The sequence below is a fragment of the Anomaloglossus baeobatrachus genome, chromosome 2 (genome assembly GCF_048569485.1).
Source record: "Anomaloglossus baeobatrachus isolate aAnoBae1 chromosome 2, aAnoBae1.hap1, whole genome shotgun sequence".
Taxonomy (NCBI): Eukaryota; Metazoa; Chordata; class Amphibia; order Anura; family Aromobatidae; genus Anomaloglossus; species Anomaloglossus baeobatrachus.
This window is the reverse complement of record NC_134354.1, coordinates 273,391,414-273,408,283: the sequence shown is the minus strand read 5'-3', so window position 1 is coordinate 273,408,283 and position 16,870 is coordinate 273,391,414. Positions and strand designations below refer to the sequence as shown.

The window sequence follows — 16,870 nt, the reverse complement described above, 5'->3', positions numbered from 1 at the left end:
CACATCCGGATTTTTGCTCTGCGGCACAATACGGCGTTCTGCAGAAAAACCGCAACCGGCTTTTGTAACGCCGGTTGCGTTTTTTTTTTGCATAGACTTACATTAGTGCCGTATTGTGCCGCAGGGGTTTGCGTTCGGTCCGGTTTTTGCCGCATGCGGCAGATTTAGCCGATGCGGCGGCCGGATAGAACGTTCCCTGCAACGTTTTTAGCTCCGGCAAAAAAAAATGCATCGCGCCGCATCCGGCCGCTGTGGCGCATTTTCAATGCATGCCTATGGATGCCGGATGCGGCGCGATGCGGAAAAAAACGCATTCGGCCGCCGCATGCGTTTTTTCCACTGCACTTGCTCAATAGCGTGCCGCAACCGGAAAAAAACGGACCGACCGCATGTAAAAACTTATGCAAAGGATGCGGTGTTTTCGCCGCATCCGTTGCATAGGTTTCACAGCCGGATTGAGCCGCACGTTTTTACATGCGGTCGGTCCGTTTTTTTCCGGTTGCGGCACGCTACTGAGCATGCGCAGTGGAAAAAAACGCATGCGGCGGCCGGATGAGGTTTTTTTTCCGCATCACGCAGCATCCGGCATCCATAGGCATGCATTGAAAATGCGCCGCAGCGGCCGGATGCGTCGCGATGCGGTTTTTTTTGCCGGAGCAAAAAACGTTGCAGGGAACGTTCTATCCGGCCGCCGCATCGGCTACATCTGCCGCATGCGGCAAAAACTGGACCGAACGCAAGCCCCTGCGGCACAATACGGCACTAATGTAAGTCTATGCAAAAAACCCCGCAACCAGCGTTACAAAAGCCGGTTGCGGTTTTTCTGCAGAGCGCCGTATTGTGCCGCAGAGCAAAAATCCGGATGTGTGAAAGTAGCCTAAAGCGACTGTGAAAGTAGATGATGTCAAGAAGTGAGGGACACAATCGTGCCTTCACACAAATCATTGTCATGGGGTGATGACAGAAGCAGTCAGTGACACCAGTGCTGCTCTCTGTCAATTCATTTAAGGGCGACGCTCAAAGCTGTGGGTCTGTGCTCGTGTCACTCACTGCTTCTATCTCTGTCCCATGACTAGGTCTTCTTGCATTGAAGCTAAAACGGTGGCAGAAATAAAAGCAGAGAGTGCTTACTCTTAGCTCACCTCCCCACAGCGTCTATCTCCATGGATCCTGAAAATATTCAGAGTAACATCTCATGTCCAGAAAAACTACAAGCGGCTCCAGGGAGAAAATGAATGTATACCCTCCCTGCAGCTGCTGAGTTCTAGTCATTTAAGGGGAGCGGTGCAGAGAGTGGTTACAGTCAACACTCATACATGAAAAGGGCTGTAATCACTTCCCGACACTTTGATTGATGGGTAGCGCTGAACATAAGCTGCAGAGCAGGCTGTCAATCAAAATTCTGGGGAGCGATCACAGCTGTGCTCACTGTATATTGAGTGAGAATTATAATCGCTTCTTGCATTTGCCCGCACTTCCAGTTAGGCAGGTAGGCATGATTTTAACACCTGTATGTCCTTGGCCATGTCTTTCCCTTTAATGCGGGCTCGCAAACATGTGCGGCTTATTACAGGCTCGGGTGGACCTCTGTTAACCCATTAAATCGCCCTGTCAAACTCTGACAGCGCAATCTAACATGCCCTGACGAAAACACGGGGCACCAATGAGTTGCCATGAGAGCGGGGGGTCAGATGATGACCCCTGTTGCTACCATGACGTGTTTTGTTGTGAATGCCGGCACGGTGCCGGAACTCACAGGAGAACAATATTTCTCCTGATCAGAGGGATGCCAATGCATTGCTCTGATCAGGAAAAGTGCTTGGACAGTGTAGCCATAAAGTTCCCTAGGGGGACTAGTAAAAAACCCTAATCCCCCAGGCGATTTTTTTCCATTTTTCGTTTTTTTTTCCTCCCCTTCTTCCAAGAGCCATAACTTTTTTTTTTTTGTAGTATTGCCATATGAGAGCTTATTTTTGTCGGAAGAGTTGTACTTTTGAATACTATTACTATATAGTGTACTGGAAAAGTGAAAAAAAAGTGTGGTGATATTTAAAAAAAAATGTCCTATGGTTTTTGGGGTCTTTTATTTACCGTGTTCACTATAGGGTAAAACCGATGTGTCCGTATGATGCCTTTGTTCGGTATGAGTTTTTAGATACCAAACATGTATATTTTTATCTAAGGGGTGAAAAAAATTTCAGAACTTTGTCTAAAAAAAAGAATTGTGCTTCGGTCACCATTTTCCGAGACCAAAGTGTTCTCATTTTTCAGGATTTGGGGCTCATTGACGGCGTATTTTTTTGCATCTTGAGCTGGCGTTTTTAATTATACCATTTTTGTGCAGATGCTACATTTTAATCGCCTGTTATAGCATTTTAAAAAAATGTTGCCTTTTCGAAAAAAAAAAAATTCTCTCCATGTCATCTACCGATCATATTAATTGAGGTTATATTTTGATAGCTTGGGCATTCATTGCTGAACTCAGCAATACCAAATATGTGTACATATTTTTTTATCTGTTTTGTTTTAAATGGGCGCGAAAGGGGGATAATTTTAACTTTTATTTGTTTTTTTTTTTTAATTTTCTCATTTTTAAAAACGTTTTTACATTTTTAATTCATTTTACTAGTCCTCCTAGAGGAGTTTGTCTGCACAGTCCAATTGCCTGGGCATGTTTGCTGATCAGAGCAGCATCGCTCTGATCAGCAGAAATGCTGATCTGTGAGTGCCGAGGGCTCAGTCTGCTTCCACAGGAAGTGAGTCATGGCAGCCTCAGGGGTCATCAGCTGACCCCTCGTTACCATGACAGCACATTGGTGCCCCCGTGATCGTGCTGTGGGGCCATCAATGGCGGGGGGGAACAGCGCAATCCCCGCACGGCCTTTTAAATCACGCTTACAGTATTTGACAGAGCAATCTAAGGGGTCTCCAATCCCTGCGGCTGTTAGCCACACATGTCTGCTGCTCAGATCATCAGACATGTGCGGGTATTACAGCGGTCTTGCCTTGATCGTAAATCGGATTAAAATGAAGGAAAATAAAGTTTTCCTGGATGCAGCATGTCCTCTCCTGCGGGTCCGTGAGTGCTCTCTGCAGGAGACCACAGCTGCTCGTGCCCACAATCAAGGTCCGGGCCCTTGCGGTTTTTCTCTCTGTGCTCCCTGCGGAGAACACTCGCAGCTCCACAGCAATAAAATGCCACTGTGCTAGTACTTCAGAAACCAGCGTTTTGGCAGTCAAAACACTCTGCATCCAAAACGCTGTGAACACTGATTGTGGGCACAAAGTGTTATAAACACCCCCCCCCACACATTTGGTATCGCCGCATTCAGAAATATCCGAGCTATCAAAATATAAAATCAATTACTCTAATCAGTAACAGTGTAGCGTCTCGAGAAAAAAAAAAATCAAAACGCCAGAATTACGTTTTTTTTTCTGGTCACCGCTAGCGCTGGGCGGACTCACAGAAAACCGGGAACCCTGCTAAATTTAAAAAAAACAAAAAAAAAAAAAACCCGGATTCAGTCCGGAATCTGGTACTTATATAAGTCTATGGGAACCAGAATCCGGAGATTAAAATGTTGGTAGAACGCATAGGGAGGTAGTAGTGCGCGCAGTATACTCACCGAACCTACGTTATGGCGGCAAGCTGCTTCCAGGTCACGCTTTCCCTTCCGAAGCCGACAATTAACCCTCATTGTATATTCACTGCTTTCCTCGCCCAACGGCGCGTGTAATTGGTTGCAGTTAGACGTTACCCCCACCCTGAGTGTCAGCGTATCAGCTGACTGCAACCAATCACATGTGCCAGGACGGCCGGTGGGCGCGGAAAGCAGTGCAAATGTCTGCGGGTGAGTATTGTGCTATAAAAATAAAAAAAAAAAAACAATTGTTGTAGGGTCCCCATATTCTGATACCAGCACAGATACAGCCCATGGCTGCAGCTCCCGGCTGTCAGGCATTATCATGGCTGTGTATCAAAATAAGGCCGGAGTCACACTTGTGTGAGTCTCTCATCGCATCACCCGGCTGCCCACACTCTCCTGATAGGAGCGTGCAACTGCATGAAATGCATGCAGCCGACCCGCTAGTGTGCGGCTGCAAGGTGATGCGATGCTAGACTCGCGCAAGTGTGACTCCGGCCTTAGGATGCAATCCTACGACTCATATGACTTGCACAAGTATCGGATCGCATCACCCGGCAGCCGTCATTCTTCTTACTGGAGCATGCATCCTCATGTATTTCTATACATCTGCACACTCGTGTGCGGCTGCCAGATGATGAGATGCGACATACAGCTCGTGTGAGTGCACCGTAAGGCCGGAGTCACATACTTGTGCGAGTCTCGCATCACATCACCCGGCAGTCACACACTCTTCTGACAGGAGCGTGCATCTGCATGTAATTCTATGCAGCTGCACGCTCGTGTCCGGAGAGTGTGTGACTGCCAGGTGATGCGATGCGAGACTCGTGTGAGTCATATGGTTCTTGTGAGCGCACCGTAAGGCCGGGGTCTCACTTGCGCAAGTCTCGCATCCCATCACCCGGCACGGCCTGACGCTCTCCAGAAATGAGCGTGCAGCTGCATAGAAATACTGTACAAGCAGCCGACTCACTCCTGTTAGGACAGTGTGTGCGGCCGTGCCGGGTGACGCAATACAAGAGTCGTGCAAGTCCCTCACAAGTGTGACTTCAGCCTAAGAAGAACCGCATGAGACTTTTTTTAAAATTTAAATAAATAATTTTTAAAAAAAAAGCCGACGTGTGGTCCCCCCTTAGTTTTGATACCCGGCCAAAATAAAGCCCAACAGCTAGGGCTGTATTCTCAGGCTGGGAGGACCAGCCTAAAAATATCAGCCTCCAGCTGCCCGGAATTGTTGCATCCATTAGTTGTGACAAGCCTGTACCTTTAAAGGCTCGTCCCAATTGGCCTGGTGCGGTGGCAGTCAGGGTAATGAGGGGTTAATAACAGTGGTGACTGGATGCAGGGAGACGTGTCACACAGGCTGGGGGCGTGTCTGACTGCAACCAATCACAGACGCCCGGCCGGTGGACGGGGAAAGCCGCATATGAAATGAACGGCACAGGGAGGCCGCAGGAGCAGTGTACAGCAGCACAAGAGCAGCGTACAGCAGCACAAGAGCAGCGTACAGCCGGCCGGAGCCTCGGTAAGTATGAAGGTTTTTTTTTTTATTTTTTTGAGATCCAGATCAAACAGCCGGAATCCTGGGCCAGGGTCCGCCACAACTTTGAAACCGCGCGGATCCGGACTTTTAGAGTCCAGGTCCGCTCAGCCCTGGTCACCACAACATTGCAGTAAAATGCAATAACCGGCGATCAAAACATTGCATCTTTCCAAAAATAGTATAATTAAACATGTCAGCTCAAGACACAAAAAATAAGCCATCATAGAGCCCCAGATTCAGAAAAATGAGAACGCTACTGGTCTCAGAAAATGGCGACAAAAGTGCAATGTGTTTATTTTTGGGTTTTTTTTCCAGCATTTTTTGAATTTTTTTTTCCAGCATTTAGGCTGGTTTCACACTACGTCTTTTTAACATCCGTCCTTAACGTTATTTTAGCGGACAAGCGGATCCAGTGCAAATGCGTTTTCATTTCAATGCATTTGCAATGGACTCGCGTTAACATCCGTTCACCTGCGTTTGCGTGCGTTATAGTGAGGATCCAGTGACTTGCAGTTTTTTAACATGTTTCAAAAACGCTACTTGTAGCGTTTTTGAGCTCCGTCCAAATACTGCAAATTGCTGGATCCTGACTATAACGCACGCAAACGCAGGTGAACGCTGGCGTGCTGATAGACAGGATCCTGCTTTTGTACTGAGCATGCCCAGAAAGTACTGAGCATGCCCAGAACCAGTCTCGCGTGATCTGTCTCTCTCTCTACTCCCTCCCTCACCCTCTCTCTCTCTATCTCTGTCTTTCCCCCTTCCTCCCCTTCCTCTCTCTCCCACCTGAGAGCTGCGGACACTCGTAACCAAGGTAAATATCGCGTAACCACTTCTTAGTTACCCGATGTTTACGTTGGTTACGCGTGCAGGCAGCCCTGCTCCTAGCAGCTGCAGACACTCGTAACCAAGATAAATATCGGGTATCCAAGGCCGATGTTTACCTTGGTTACCAGCGTCTGCAGCTGTCAGAAGCCTCCTCCCAGTCTAGCTGCCCTCACTCCCGATCACATGACTCCAATGCCCGCCCCTAAACATCCAGTGCAGGATCCTGCAAAATAACATATGCATTTGCATACGTTATTTGCTGTAAAAGCAGGATCCGTACTTCCGCTAAAAAAACGTTTTCAGCGGATGTTAAAAAGACGTAGTGTGAAACTAGCCTTAGATAAAAGTAAAGTTATACATGTTTGGAATCTATGAACTCGTACTGACCTGAGGAATCATAATGCCAGGTTTTGCAACTTCACCGCACTTGGAATTTTTTTCCCATTTTCCAGTACAATATGGGGCATAATGAATGGTGTCGTTCAAAAGTGCAACTCGTTCAGCAAAAGATAATCCCTCATATGGCTATATTGAGGGACAAATAATGAAGTAATGGCTCTTGGAAGAAAGGGAGGGAAAAACAAAAATGGAAAATCGCCCGGGGGTGAAAGGGTTAATACTATTTATCAGTAGATTTACCTATATTTTCATGCATACAGCATTTCTGGGCATGACATGTTTTATTTAAAATACACAATTTTCTTGCACAAATACAGTTGATAGATCCTAGTGGTTTCTAAGCTGGTGACGTTTCTAGAAGCTGATGTGCACTATTTGCACTGTGGATCTGATTACTAGAACTTTTGTGCTAGGGTAAAAACCAATTCACTGTTTTTGTTTTTTTTTTGTTTTGTTTTTTAACCCCATTTTCGCTTTCCTGACGAAGCCAATTTTTTTCAATTCTGACCAATGTTACTTTTGAGGTAATCAGGAACGCTTTAATATATTCCTGTGAGTCTGAGAATGTTTGTTTTTTTTCTTGACATATTGTTCAGTGGAACCTTGGTTTATGAGAACAATCCATTCTGGGAGTGTGATTGTAAACCAAGTTACTCGTCTAGCAAAGCAAAATTTCCCATAGGAAATAATGCAAGCTCAGACAATTCGTTCCACAACTTGTTCAATGTCCCATCTTGGTCCCCTATTGTGCCATTCCACACATGCACGAACCCACACACACACACACACACACATTATGCTCACCTTACCTTCCGTTCTCAACATCGGCACAGTCATCTACCAGAATATTTTAGAGCACTTCATGCTTTTCTCTGCCGACAAGCTTTTTGGAGATGGAAATTTCATTTTCCAGCAGGACTTGCTACCTGTCCACACTGCCAAAAGTACCAATACCTGGTTTAATAACCACAGTATCACTGTGCTTTATTGGCCAACAAACTCACCTGACCTAAACCCCATAGAGAATCTCTGGTATATTATCAAGAGGAAGATGAGTGACACCAGACCAACAATGCAGACGAGCTGAAGGCTGCTATCAAAGCATCCTGGGCTTCCATAACACTTCAGCAGTGCCACAGGCTGATCGCCTCCATGCCACGCCGCATTGATGCAGTAATTCATGCAAAAGGAGCCCCGACCAAGTATTGAGAGCATTTACTGTACAGACTTTTAAGTAGGCCAACATTTCTGACTTTCAAATCATTTTTTAGCTGGTCTTATATAATATTCTAATTTTCTGCGATAATGACTTTTGGGTTTTCATTGGCTGTAAGCCATAATCATCAACATTAATAGAAATAAACACTTGAAATAGATAATTCTGTGTCTAATGACTATATAATATATATGTTTCCCTTTTTGTATTGAATTAATGAAGTAAATTAACTTTTTGATGATATTCAAATTTTTTGAGATGCACCTGTATGTGTCCAGAGAGGGGAGTGTCCTCCAGCAGATACCTATAACTTAACGATAACTCTTTCATCTGTGACGTCGGGTTGTGCGGCATTGTGAGGAGTGCTGAGGGTTGTGAGACTATAATCTCTTTTTTTCCTTTAAGAAATGCGGTATTTATAAATATTTATAGAAGTCTTTATATAGGATGTGGTATTTCTCTGTAATTGCAATGAAGGGAGACAGTATCTCTCCCTCATATAGGTCTCCGATCATTGTGATCCCCAGGGATCTCCGATTCTGGATCTGGAGGTCTGGGATGCAATATTCCAAGGTCTCCACAGGGGCCTTAGAGAGCACCACCTTTTATAGAGCTCAGATTACTCAGTACACCCCACACCCTCAAGGCAGCGTCCATCATTGGCGAGACACGCAGCTTTCTATTAGGTTGGACAGGGCGCAGGAATAAAAGAAAGATGCCACATTTGAGGTTCAATTAAGTATCTCCTGATCTCTAAACAGTGCCTGTCGTTATTATTCCACATAAAGTGTATTTGCTCTGTGGTATCTCACCACTAAGGTGCATCCAGGCCTCTTTTTGTCATGGGGATATATAAAAGGTCTGCTCTGACTCTTGTTTCTCTTGCCAGATATACTTCATTATGATGGATTGTATTTCTTTGAGCATTTTATGGGGAAAGCAATGCGTAGATTGCAGAATAGAAATAATACTTGGAGGAGTATGAACATTTTACTGGATGCAACTCTTAGCCAGGACATGTCGTGTTGTCTCATGAGCAGCAGATCTGCTTTCATCTTTTTTCTTAGTTCCTCATAATATAGTAAAAGCATTTTATCTGAGGAGGGGGCTAGTTGGATTCCCAGATACATTACACTTTCATTGTCCCACTTGAAAGGATATTTAGTTTTGAGATCCGCAGGGTATGAGACAGAGGGTATTAAGGTTAAAACTTGACACTTAGGTTTAATTTATAGTACGAGACCTTAGTGAGGGAATCTATTACTTCCATGGCTGTAGCTATCGATTCTGTGGGGTTGGTGAGGGCTAAAATATCATTGGCAAACAGTCCAATTTTGTGTTCTGATTTCTTCGGCGCTCCATTGGGAGACCCAGACGATTGGGTGTATAGCACTGCCTCCGGAGGCCACACAAAGCATTACACTAAAAAGTGTAAGGCCCCTCCCCTTCTGGCTATACACCCCCCGTGGGATCACGGGCTGCTCAGTTTTCAAGCTTTGTGCGAAGGAGGTCAGACATCCACGCATAGCTCCACTGTTTAGTCAGCAGTAGCTGCTGACTATATCGGATGGAAGAAAAGAGGGCCCATACTAGGGCCCCCAGCATGCTCCCTTCTCACCCCATTCCTATTGGCGGTGTTTGTTAAGGTTGAGGTACCCATTGTGGGTACGGAGGCTGGAGCCCACATGCTGCTTTCCTTCCCCATCCCCCTGAGGGGCTCTGAGGAAGTGGGATCTTACCGGCCCCCAAGCCCTGAGGCCGGGCTCCATCCACAGACCCGTAGAACCTGCTGGATACGGAGCTGGGTACCGTTCAGGGACAAGGCCCTGCAACATTCAGGTACTCTGTGTCCCCGTATGGACAGGCCGCGCACACTCCAGCCTTGCTGGGTGTGCTAGTGCGCCGGGGACAGCGCTGCGCGCTGGGGTTACAGTCACTGCAGTTTCTCTGAGGGACTTTATGTGTTGGGAACTGCCGCGCCGGCCGCCCCTGGAGCGGCGGCGCGGCTGAGACTTGTGGTGCGCCGGGGACTTAGCGCCGACCGTGCTTTTACGACGGCGGCGCTTATAAATCTAGTCCCCGGCTTTTGCGGCCTAGCTCCGCTTCGTTCCCGCCCCCACCCTGTCAATCAGGGCAAGGGAGAGACGCTGTACGATAGTCAGCGCCGAGGGCTGGAGTCTTATTTACATACTCCAGCCCTCTCACTAGGCACAGTGGGACGCAGGTTTCCCGCACTTTGTCTGCACACGCCCAGGGCCCGCCCCTCTCCACAGGACGCCGGCAGCCATTCCTACATGCAGTCTGGCTGGAGAACGGACACAGGCTCTGGGAGACCCAGACAAGGGATTTCTGGCGACCACACACCCGCGTTAAGCGGGCGGTAAGCAGCACATTAGTGCTGGCCCCACTAGTGCCACAGTGTTATATTGGTGTATTTTTTTCTCTATACCATATATATATATATATATATATATATATATATATATATATATATATATATATATATATATATATATATATATATATATATATATATATATATATATATATATATATATATTGCACTGTACGGTCGCTTCTTGGCTGTATACCCTATATTGCTCTGAGGAGACGACAACATGTCATCCGCAAAACGCAAGGGTGCCAAGACACAGGCTGTATACGCTGCTTGTGCCGCTTGTGGGGCTGATCTACCGGCAGGTTCCAAGGACCCCCATTGTGTGCAATGTTCGGTCCCTGTGCCACTTCGTCAGCCGGAGCCTATGGTGGTAGTGGCCCAGGCAAAGTCACCGGTGAACCCTGTCCCGGTGACGGGGACAGAGTTTGCAGTTTTTGCTGACAAGATGTCTGTCACTATGACAAAAATCCTAGAGACCTTGCAGTCCAGGCCGGTCACTCAGACCATGGACACTGCTGCGTCAATGTTCCCCGGTCCCCCTCAGTTGGAGTTAATCCGTGCTTCAAGGGGGTCCCAGGCATCTCAGGCTGAAGGCTCTGACTCAGATGACAGTCCCAGGCAGCCTAAGCGAGCTCGCTGGGAGAGACCCTCCACGTCATCACGCGGATCAGGGTCTCAGCGAGAAGAGTCTCTGCATGATGAGACAGAGGAAGGTGATCAGGAGTCTAATCCTGAGACCGCTCTCAATCTGGATACTCCTGATGGTGACGCCATGGTAAATGACCTTATAGCGGCCATCAATAGACTGTTGGATATTTCTCCCCCAGCCCCTTCAGCAGAAGAGGCAGCTGCACAGCAGGAGAAGTTCCATTTCAGGTATCCCAAGCGTAAACTGAGTACTTTTCTGGACCACGCTGACTTCAGAGAATCAGTCCAGAAACACCATGCTTATCCAGACAAGCGTTTCTCCAAACGTCTTAAGGATACACGTTATCCCTTCCCTCCTGACGTGGTCAAACGCTGGACCCAGTGTCCAAAGGTGGATCCCCCAATCTCCAGGCTTGCGGCTAGATCCATAGTTGCAGTGGAGGATGGGGCTTCACTTAAAGATGCCAATGACAGACAGATGGACCTTTGGTTGAAATCTGTCTATGAAGCTATCGGCGCGTCGTTTGCTCCAGCATTCGCGGCCGTGTGGGCACTCCAAGCTATTTCAGCTGGTCTGGCACAGGTGGACTCTATCATACGTCCAGCAGTGCCGCAAGTGGAGTCCTTAATTTCGCAAATGTCTGCGTTTGCGACCTATGCTATCAACGCTGTCCTGGACTCTACGAGCCGTACCTCAATGGCGTCTGCCAACTCGGTGGTTTTGCGCAGAGCCTTGTGGTTAAAAGAATGGAAAGCGGATTCTGCTTCCAAAAAATGTTTAACCAGCTTGCCACTATCTGTAGACAGACTGTTTGGTGAGCAATTGGCTGAAATCATTAAACAGTCCAAGGGTAAAGACTCCTCCTTACCCCAGCCCAGATCAAGCAAACCTCAACAAAGGAGGTGGCAGTCGAGGTTTCGGTCCTTTCGAGGCTCCGGCAAGGCCCAATTCTCCTCGTCCAAAGGGACTCAGAAGGAGCAAAGGGGCTCAGATTCCTGGCGGGCTCACTCACGCCCCAAGAAAGCAACCGGAGGAACCGCTTCCAAGGCGGCTGCCTCATGACTTTCGGCCTCCTCCCTCCGCATCCTCGGTCGGTGGCAGGCTCTCCCGCTTTTGCGACATTTGGCTGCCACAGGTCAAGGACCGGTGGGTAACAGACATTTTGTCTCACGGGTACAGGATAGAGTTCAGTTCTCGTCCTCCGCCTCGGTTCTTCAGAACTTCCCCACATCCCGACCGAGCAGATGCTCTTCTGCAGGCGGTGGGCTCACTAAGAGCAGAAGGAGTGGTGATTCCTGTTCCTCTTCAGGAACAAGGGCAAGGTTTTTACTCCAATCTCTTCGTGGTTCCAAAAAAGGACGGCTCGTTCCGTCCTGTTCTGGACCTAAAGCTGCTCAACAAGCATGTGAACGCCAGGCGGTTCCGGATGGAATCCCTGCGCTCCGTCATTGCCTCAATGTCTCAAGGAGATTTCCTTGCATCAATAGACATCAAAGATGCGTATCTCCACGTGCCGATTGCTACAGAGCACCAACGTTTTCTACGTTTTGTGATAAGAGACGAACATCTCCAGTTCGTAGCTCTGCCATTTGGTCTGGCGACGGCCCCACGGGTTTTCACCAAGGTCATGGCGGCAGTGGTAGCAGTCTTGCACTCCCAGGGACACTCGGTGATCCCTTACTTGGACGATCTACTTGTCAAAGCACCCTCTCAAGAGGCATGCCAACACAGCCTGAATGTTGCGCTGGAGACTCTCCAGACTTTCGGGTGGATCATCAACTTTTCAAAGTCAAATCTGTCACCGACTCAATCACTAACGTACCTTGGCATGGAGTTTCATACTCTCTCAGCGGTAGTGAAACTTCCGCTGGACAAGCAGCGGTCACTACAGACAGGGGTACAGTCTCTCCTTCATGGTCAGTCGCACTCCTTAAGGCGCCTCATGCACTTCCTAGGGAAGATGGTGGCAGCAATGGAGGCAGTCCCGTTTGCACAGTTTCATCTGCGCCCACTTCAATGGGACATTCTCCGCCAATGGGACGGGAAGTCAACTTCCCTGGACAGGAAAGTCTCCCTTTCCCAGACGGCCAAGGACTCTCTGCAATGGTGGCTTCTTCCCACCTCATTATCACAGGGAAGATCATTCCTACCCCCATCCTGGGCAGTGGTCACGACAGACGCGAGTCTGTCAGGGTGGGGAGCAGTTTTTCTCCACCACAGGGCTCAAGGGACGTGGACTCAGCAGGAGTCCACCCTTCAGATCAATGTTCTGGAAATCAGGGCAGTGTATCTTGCCCTACTAGCCTTCCAGCAGTGGCTGGAAGGAAAGCAGATCCGAATTCAGTCGGACAACTCCACAGCGGTGGCATACATCAACCACCAAGGAGGGACACGCAGTCGGCAAGCCTTCCAGGAAGTCCGGCGGATTCTGATGTGGGTGGAAGCCACGGCCTCCACCATATCCGCAGTTCACATTCCCGGCATAGAAAACTGGGAAGCAGACTTCCTCAGTCGCCAGGGCATGGACGCAGGGGAATGGTCCCTTCACCCGGACGTGTTTCAGGAGATCTGTCGCCGCTGGGGAATGCCGGACGTAGACCTAATGGCGTCTCGGCACAACAACAAGGTCCCAACCTTCATGGCGCGGTCTCGCGATCAAAGAGCTCTAGCGGCAGACGCCTTAGTGCAAGATTGGTCGCAGTTCCAGCTACCCTATGTGTTTCCCCCTCTGGCACTCTTGCCCAGAGTGCTACGCAAGATCAGATCCGATTGCCGCCGCGCCATCCTCGTCGCCCCAGACTGGCCGAGGAGGTCGTGGTACCCGGACCTGTGGCATCTCACGGTCGGCGAACCGTGGGCGCTACCAGACCGGCCAGACTTACTGTCACAAGGGCCGTTTTTCCACCTGAATTCTGCGGCCCTGAACCTGACTGTGTGGCCATTGAGTCCTGGATCCTAGCGTCTTCAGGATTGTCTCAAGGGGTCGTTGCCACCATGAGACAAGCTAGGAAACCCACGTCTGCTAAGATCTATCACAGGACGTGGAAGATTTTCTTATCCTGGTGCTCTGCACAAGGAGTATCCCCCTGGCCATTCGCGTTACCTACTTTTCTTTCCTTCCTGCAATCTGGGTTGGAAAAGGGCTTGTCGCTCGGCTCCCTTAAAGGGCAAGTCTCGGCACTATCCGTGTTTTTTCAGAAGCGTCTAGCACGACTTTCTCAGGTGCGCACGTTCCTGCAGGGGGTTTGTCATATCGTCCCTCCGTACAGGCGGCCGTTAGATCCATGGGATCTAAACAGGGTACTAGTTGCTCTCCAGAAGCCGCCCTTCGAGCCTCTGAGGGATGTTTCACTTTCTCGTCTCTCACAGAAAGTGGCCTTTCTAGTGGCGGTCACATCTCTTCGGAGAGTGTCTGAGCTAGCAGCGCTGTCATCCAAGGCTCCCTTCCTGGTGTTCCACCAGGACAAGGTAGTGCTGCGCCCCATTCAGGAGTTTCTCCCTAAGGTGGTATCCTCTTTTCATCTTAATCAGGATATCTCCTTGCCTTCCTTTTGTCCTCATCCAGTTCTTCGGTATGAAAAGGATTTACATTTGTTAGATCTGGTGAGAGCACTCAGAATCTACATTTCCCGCACGGCGCCCCTGCGCCGCTCGGATGCACTCTTTGTCCTTGTCGCTGGTAAGCGCAAAGGGTCGCAGGCTTCCAAAGCCACCCTGGCTCGATGGATCAAAGAACCAATTCTTGAAGCCTACCGTTCTGCTGGGCTTCCGGTTCCATCAGGGCTGAAGGCCCACTCAACCAGAGCCGTGGGTGCGTCCTGGGCATTACGACACCAGGCTACGGCTCAACAGGTGTGCCAGGCAGCTACCTGGTCCAGTCTGCACACTTTCACCAAACATTATCAGGTGCATACCTATGCTTCGGCGGACGCCAGCCTAGGTAGAAGAGTCCTGCAGGCGGCAGTTACCTCCCCGTAGGGGAAGGCTGTCTTTGCAGCTCTAACATGAGGTATTTCTTTACCCACCCAGGGACTGCTTTTGGACGTCCCAATCGTCTGGGTCTCCCAATGGAGCGCCGAAGAAGAAGGGAATTTTGTTACTTACCGTAAATTCCTTTTCTTCTAGCTCCTATTGGGAGACCCAGCACCCGCCCTGTTGTCCTTCGGGATTGTTGGTTTTTTTCGGGTACACATGTTGTTCATGTTGAACGGTTTTCAGTTCTCCGATGTTACTTCGGAGTGAATTTGTTTAAACCAGTTATTGGCTTTCCTCCTTCTTGCTTTAGCACTAAAACTGAGCAGCCCGTGATCCCACGGGGGGTGTATAGCCAGAAGGGGAGGGGCCTTACACTTTTTAGTGTAATGCTTTGTGTGGCCTCCGGAGGCAGTGCTATACACCCAATCGTCTGGGTCTCCCAATAGGAGCTAGAAGAAAAGGAATTTACGGTAAGTAACAAAATTCCCTTCTTTCCAATTTTTATACCTGTTATACAGGAATGTGAACGGATTTTTTCTGCCAGGGGTTCGATTAGGGCAATTATTAATGATGAGAGGGGACACCCCTGCCTCATACCGTTAGTAATGTCAAATTTGTCTGACACCATACCAGATACGAGAACTGAGGCTGATGGGCTAAAGTATAGAGGGGTGATTGTTCTGAATATATTCCCGCAGAATCCAAATTTAGACAGGACCTCAAACAGGAACCCCCAGTGCACCAAGTCAAGTGCCTTCTCCGCATCCAAGGAAAGGAGCACAGAAGGCGTCCAACTTTTCCTCATCATGTGGATATCAATCATCCTCCTTGTGTTGTCCAATGTCTGTCTAGATTTTTCAAATCCTACGTGGTCTTTTTGCACCAACAACGGGATCAGATATGAAATTCTATTGGCTAAAATTTTGGAATACATTTTTAAATCTGTGTTCAATAATGATATCGGCCTGAAATTGATGGCTCCATCAAGTGTTTTTCCTGGCTTTGGAAGGGGTACGATTGTTGCCTGAATCACTTCTTTGGGAATTTCCCAGTTTCAAGTGAATTTTGGAAAACTGATGCCATATGGGGGGGGTTAATATATCTTCAAATAATTGGAAGTATTCGCCTGTCTATTAACTGGTGTTTCTATATTCGCCTGTCAGTCCATCAGGTCCGGGGGACTTGTTGTTTTTTATTGCTCTGATTACTTGTTTTGTTTCTAATTGGGTTATTGGTTGGTTTAATGTATCTAATTTGTCTTCCAGTATTTGGGGTAGTTTTATGCTCTCTAAGAATTGGTGTGTTAATTGGGTGTTAGGTTGTGGCGTTGAGTTGTCTTCCTGGAGATTATAAAGGGAGGAATAATAGTTTGCAGATGGGTTGGTGATCTCTTTGGGGTTATATATTTTATCGTATTGATCGTTTCATATGTGGATTAGTCTTTGTTTAGTCATTTTGGCTTTTACTTTAGTGGCCAGTATTTTACCTGCCCTGTTTCCCTGCCAGTAGTATGTGGCTTTGCTCTTCCGTAGGTTGTGCTCGTACTTGTGTTGAATCACTTGGTATAGCTCATGCCTTAGTTTTTTGGAGAGTTGTATTTGTGGGACTCAGTTTGTGCGTCTCTTCTAATGCGACTATGTTCTAGTTGATTTCCTCTAATTGGTGTAATCTGGCTTTTTTTATTTTGGAAGGCTATTTCAATGTGTTTCGCCCTGATATAGGCCTTATGTGCGCATCATACTGTTGATACGGATACGTTAGGTGTACTGCTAATTGTGAAATATTATTTTAATGTCTCCTGTAGTTAGGCCTAATACGGTAATATGAAAAGAGATCAGGTAATTGTTCACTCTCCTTGGGGATTATGTCGGGTAATTATATCCCTCTGTAATGAGACAGTGGTGTGGTCTGACCACGTGATAGTGTCTTTCGTGGCCTTCTGGATATCCTGTAACAACCATTTTGTCTACGATTCTTAAATTGATTCTTGAATATTCTTTGTGTGAGTGTGAATAGAAGGTGTAATCCCGCTCAGAGGCGTGCAAGACCCGCCACATGTCATAAAGTTCTTCTGACAGGAGAGTTTGGGAAAGCGATCGGGATTTATTCTTGTATTTGGGATGTGTGGATTTATCAATGTTGGGACATGGAGTGATGTTAAAATCTCCATATTTTATGCCCTTAAGCCAGAAATGTCGTAATTATTTGTGTGATATTA

The 16,870-nt window shown here is 47.8% G+C and overlaps 1 protein-coding gene across 5 annotated transcripts in view; it reads left to right on the top strand.

Annotated features, from left to right (window-relative positions):
- Positions 1–16,870, top strand: part of LOC142289837 (uncharacterized) — a 228,775-nt gene that overhangs the window by 40,464 nt on the left and 171,441 nt on the right. The gene's annotated exons all lie outside the window — the stretch shown is intronic.